Source organism: Mixophyes fleayi, chromosome 7, assembly GCF_038048845.1.
Source record: "Mixophyes fleayi isolate aMixFle1 chromosome 7, aMixFle1.hap1, whole genome shotgun sequence".
NCBI classification, from domain to species: domain Eukaryota; kingdom Metazoa; phylum Chordata; class Amphibia; order Anura; family Limnodynastidae; genus Mixophyes; species Mixophyes fleayi.
The window spans coordinates 18,941,102-18,947,227 of NC_134408.1; the positions used below are offsets into that span (position 1 = coordinate 18,941,102).

At 41.9% G+C, this 6,126-nt stretch overlaps 1 long non-coding RNA gene across 1 annotated transcript; it reads right to left on the reverse strand.

Annotated features, from left to right (window-relative positions):
* Positions 1-1,732: 1,732 nt before the first annotated feature.
* Positions 1,733-5,446, reverse strand: LOC142098634 (uncharacterized). The gene is made up of 2 exons (XR_012678367.1): positions 5,331-5,446; positions 1,733-2,122 (listed from the first exon to the last, which is right to left on the reverse strand). It is a non-coding gene; the product is annotated as an uncharacterized LOC142098634 (long non-coding RNA).
* Positions 5,447-6,126: the final 680 nt, after the last annotated feature.

Below are 6,126 nucleotides of genomic sequence, written 5' to 3' on the forward strand. Positions count from 1 at the left end.
GCTGAATCCAGCGAGAAAAGTACCGTAATACCGGTATTTACATGCACTATTACTGTAATGACGGTAATAGTGCGTGGGGCGCGTTAAATTTGGCTGTAACGCCAACAATTGAATATGCCCCTTTGGATGTTCTTTATAGCTAGAGGCTTATTATTTCACCAGACTAGGATTCTATGTTAGAATCATAACAACAAGACCTTGTTTTGCGGAAATAATGTTAAAATGAGCTACCAAGAAGGCTGTGGTAGGTCGTTGGAGAACACTTGTAAGTTTTGTAGAGCAGCACAGAGCTGTTTAAGGACACAAAATGCCAAAATGCTTACGCCACACCAGAGGTAGAACTATCCACGAGCTATATAATAGGTAAATGTAAACTGCGCAGTGTGTAAAACCAGGTGCAGCGATGACCCATCATTCACTGAGTCGCACCATTTTTTGTTTTGTAAATGAGTTCTCATAGTCATTGTCCTATCAGACTTGGCCAAGCCCTAGCAAGATAGGTTTTACCAATTCGTAGAGAGCATGAAAAATGGGTCAAAGTAACTTGAGTTTAGACCCATCACATTAGCATATCTCTATAGTCCTACACTTGTCCCACATCAATAATACTATCCATATTATCTAGGAATCATATGTTTTGTGCAAATCCAAAATAAGTCACAATTATTTGGACAATAACTGATTTAGGGTTTTCTTAGGGCTCATCCACACAGATTGTTCTTTATCTTGTAAAAGCTAGTAAGCAGAATTGTAGTTATCCAAATATATCCCCGCCCGCTTGAGCAAATAGGCGAATCCCCCTTTCTGGGAACTCCTGCCCTCCACCCAAAGTGAGAAAGTCGTGTTTGTAGGAGGCATATTAAATGAACAACAGCTCCACTTAAAGTGTAGTAGTGGTTTAGACTCCCCAAAACCTTTTCAATCTTTACTGCTACCATGACTCTTTTAAAATGCTAGAAACACCCCTTTGTGTGTTGGGTTTCGTAACATGGCGATACTTGGTGCCAGCTGGTGCCAATACTGGTATGTGTGCCCAGACTGCGAGCCGACTGGCGGTCTGACAGCCTAAAGGCCGGCTCGTTATGTACATGTGTGCAATTGCGCTCCAGTAAAGATCGGCTATGATCTGGGGGTAAATGTATCAATCTGCGGGTTCTTCAACACCCGCGTGTTCAGCCTCTTCCGCGATTAAATTTCAAGCGGCGCTGCATTGTAAAGGGAAGTTAACCCTTTACAATGCAGCGCCGCTTGAAATTTAATTGCGGAAGAGGCTGAACACGCGGGTGTTGAAGAACCCGCAGATTGATACATTTACCCCCTGGTGTGCTAAATTGCGTTGTATATGAACTGGGGTCGGTGCAGTTTTTAGTCCATTATAGCAGATCATTAACGATGATTAGGAGCATTAGACCTTACTGTTCTCTTTCTCCTACTTGTTAGAAGTTGTAGCCATTGTAGCGTTCCTCTCTCAGTCTCAATTAGCGTTTGTATTGTCATTAAGCAACTAATTGTGTTGTCTATAACATATTGTATTTTGAACTAGACTGATCGAGTGAATGGAGCAAGAGCAACCTCAGACTCTCTCGTTGTTTCTACAACTCTCATAAGTTATCTAGCGGAATGCCAAAGGCTGTTCTATGTTCTGAAATTACCTATATCTTTACCCAAAGTCACGTAGGATTGCTTGAACTCCAAAATGATGTTGAACTAACTCAATGAAGTTGACCACCTGTGATGCTACATATAATCTGTTTACTTCACTAGAGCCCGATTGACAGACATTAGACTCTTGATCATGTGATGCTCAGCCTTTTGCTGGGGGAGGACCCATATAGGGGGGCAATATGGCCGCAGCTTTCTCCCAGTACTCCATGGACCTCTGTTGTGAAATACTCTTCAAGACAGGTTTTTCTGACAGCATGTCCTCAAACAAAAGATCTTCTGTAATAAACTGGGGAAGTTGTTTTTTGCGACCATGTTTTCTTAAGGTGTTTTTGAAGAATCGGCGGTCTTCTGTAGCTTGGTCGCAGGTCAGGGTGGCCTCAGGTGTTTGGGCGACTTTGGACCCTGCCGGGACATCTGTAGACGTGTTCTTTGGTCCTGGTGGTCCGCATGACGGATCCTTGGAAAAGTTAAACACATGAGTAAAACAACAGTTCAGTGAAAGTTTTCTCTTATACCGCTTTCATACTGCCGCCCCGGCAATATCCCGGGTTTTTCAAGCCGGGTTTTTGCCGGGGCTCGGAGCGTCCCAGCTCAGAAACACCATTCAAACTGCACCTCGGACCCGGGAATTTCCCGGGTTGACCCCATTCATACTGCACATGTCTGTGCCCTGGCAATTTGTGGGAGTCATCACCAGAGCAGTTTTCATTGGCTGAAAAATGGTGATGCCATTGAAAGGTGACTGGTTCCACGGGCTCCCACCGATGACATCATCCTCCAGAGACAGGCAGACAGCCAATCAGCTTGTTTTCTGTGCAACCCGGGTTGAAAAACCCGGGTTGCACCATTCATAGTGCAGGCAACCTGGGAATTACCCCTTGATAAATCCCGGGTTGAAGACCCGGGTTTTTAGACCCGGGATTTTTGACTTGTACCATTCATACTGCACCAAGACCCGGGTCGTTTGAGCTCGCCCCGGCAAAAACCCGGGATTTTGGTGCAGTATGAATGGGGTATTAGGTAGTGTTGGACTGTACCATCAATGTCCACAAGTAAATCCATTTAGAAGACCTCGCAAAATACAACATAGCTATATCTGGATAAGGATTACGTTACACAAAAGAGCTGTAAAGTCAAACTGTTGTGAACTCACATTTATTTACATTAGTTTTGCCTAGAATGCTGCCTCCAATGAGCTGTATGCAATAATATTATGCAAAATAAGGAACTGCTTGTCCCTGCTTTAGCGTGTGTTAATGTTACTCATATGAACCAATCACAGACTAGGATATTTCCTTAACAATGAAGACCCACGTGTAGGTAGGATTTATATGGCTGTAAAGGATTAAATAGAGATGTTTACTCTTCTGTGGTGTTTAATATTGAATATAGACATGTAGGGCCTGATTCATTAAAGAAAGTAAAGCAAATAAAATGAGTAACTTTTCACCCTGGCAACACCATGTTGCATTGGAGGGGGATGTACATTTAAAAGGTGATGGCAGATTTAAAGTTGGGGGTAGGGCATGTCCTAGATGAACTTTAAATTTAAGTGGACAAATAAAGCTATCAAGTATTTGTGTGCTGCGTGAAATAACAGCCAGTATTTAACTTATGTGCAAAATAATAAACTAATTTGCACCCCTTGCATTGTAACATGGTTTTGTCCAAGAGAACACTTACTCATTTCTTTACCTTACTTTCCTTAATGAATCAGACCCTACATGTCTATATTATGGGTATACGCACGTCCACATTTAACAAGGAGCCGATCTTAAGAAACGTCTCTTGTTGAATACAGGTGTAGGTCCGCTCTGCTCTGGCGGACAAAGCACTGCAGGTATGGCCAATACAAATGTGGAATATATAGTACATAATGCACTATGCACATAAAGAAAAAACAAATTCAATTAACGTCACCTGTTAATATAGTTATTATTGACAAAACAAAAAATATTTTTTTTGCTGTTTTTGTTTCCAATAAACTACGTTTATTAGGATGTTATTAATGTCTGTACATAGAATGCATTTTTACAGCTGCTGCTGTTTGCAAACACATGTTATAGCATGCATACGCGACCGATCATCACTAGTAATCTGTACTTACGCCAGATCTGTAGCTGGTCCAAGCGATATGAAAGAAAAACTCGTACCTTTCAGATGGCCAAAGCTTGTATCAGGTGTTGATGCGTGTGTGTGCTTGGGCTTGGCACGCCCCCTTACTGTATATTGACTATATACATACGCCCAACCCCCGTAATTTTTGTGCTACACAGTGGTATAAAATTTCATATCCATTTTCGATAAACCTTAATGTATACATTAAAGTAATATAGCATATATGTACATGATGCTGGTTATTCCTAGAGGGGGGGCCCGCTCGTTTTTTTCCGGCGGACCCCACTCCCTAGGGTTGGTTTGTCATTATGGCAGGGAGATCCCTGCTGTGTGTCCCCCTGCAATAGTGCCACCCACTCCAGCTGGTTTGCCTAGCGCTGGTTATGTGACATTCGGGGGGGACCCCACTCAGATTTTCCCCCTAATTTTCACACAACCAGCAGTAGGCTGGCAGCACTAGGGTTAATAGTGCTTGGGCGGGGGACCCCACGCTTTTTTTTTTTTGAACATTTATCTATTTTTAAACATATGGCAGCTGTATAGGGCATTGTAACAGTAATGTGTTATTAATCACGCTGCTAGGATGCAGCGTGTTGTACGTAGCGATTTTTAAAGCAAACTCAGGAGAGTTTGCTTAATCGCAGCTTCATACGTTTGAGACTTGTTTAGCCAGAGTGGCAAACAGTCGGGAGTTTAATCTCTATAAATTTTGGAAATAGCGATTTTGACAGAAACACAATTCTGGCGATTTCACATGAAATCTCAGCTTCATACATCAACGAGTTTCAGCTCTCCTGAGAAAATAGCTGGATTTGCAAAATCGCACCTTGATACATTTACCCCCAAATGTGATGACAATGAGTATAACAAACTCTAGATTCTATAACTGTCACTTCAGGAGATGTCTGAATTCCCTGAGTATCATTTATCAAATCAAGTGAAGCCATTGGCTAGTTATTTTTCCATCCATTAATTTGGTTTGAACCATCAAATCAATAAGGTTCACGATGGGGTCTGATAAGAAATCCCCTCACAGTTCAACAGTACCATTATCTGGGATTTACCTCAATGTAGGAAAGCGTGGTCATCCTTGCCTGTCAGTACAGACAGATCCGGTGTAACCTGCATTAAACGAGTGGCTAAATCTCAGCTGCTCTTAGATCCAGGTTACATTGAATCTAAAATGTTGGCAACAGGGGGGACCTGTAATTGGCTCTCTGGTTGAAAATACATTTTTTTTTTTAAAATAAACATTATGTATATTTGTTTCTGTCAAATGTTATCCTCAAAAATTAAATCTCGTTGCGGTGGTCTCAAAATTACTATAACTTAATTCCTGGGGTTTATAGGAAGACGAAGACCCTACTTGACTTAAGTATTAGATTTTGTATAAATTAAATTTCTAAATGCTATTTTGAGTAAAATAAATAAATAAATATGCTGACCCCCCCCCCCCCTCCCAATCTTTAACTTAAATCTACTTTTTAATGAAATCCTTATCATAACCATCACCCCAATCATAACCGCGTTCAAAGGTGTAACCTTACCTTAGATTGTAATCCTGGTTTGCTGTGAGACATCCTGCTTGCACCCACAACAATGGAGTACAGACACCGGGAGTTACAGTAAGTGATGCTGTATACAAGTCCCTGTCTGAAACCAATGACAGACTTGTGCTGGAATGATTTGAAAAAAAACATCTGTGATACAGTGGCATGCGGGCGTCAGTTAGTGGTGGCTGTACATTGGGTCAGAGCTGGACTCTACCTCGGACATAGTCATCTTCTCACGAAGGTAAAACAGTGACGTTGGAGAGTACAACGTGGTAGGGATGAGTGTCATCACACCGAAGACACGGTTGTTTTGGAGATCTACCAGAACAACGTCTCTGTAGAGGCTCAGAGAGTTCAACTGTCTTCTCTTGACATCTCTGATCTTCCTTCGGCGATCTCTGTGGCCTGTTCGGTAGAACCAGCAGCCGCCATAACTTCTGTGAACGTAGGGAACAAGTGTTCTGGTTCTGTGTCCAGTCGCCAGCATGATGCCTAATATTCCATACATGCGAAATGTACTGATTTTTACGGATACTCTTATTTGGTGGTGATCAGGTGCCAGGTATGTCTTTATATCGGGCATCTTTAGTGCCATCTAAGCCAATCTTATATAGGAAGAATATCTGCGTACAAAAGCCAATGTATAGAAAATACTAAACTGTTTAAATGTCACACAAGGAACAAAGAAAGGCCTGAAGTCCTCTTACTCTCCAGACTTAATTTAAGGGTGCAATCTAAAGGTCTTAGGACAGTGATGGGCTTAGAAGTGCTGGAAATTTTAAATTAATGG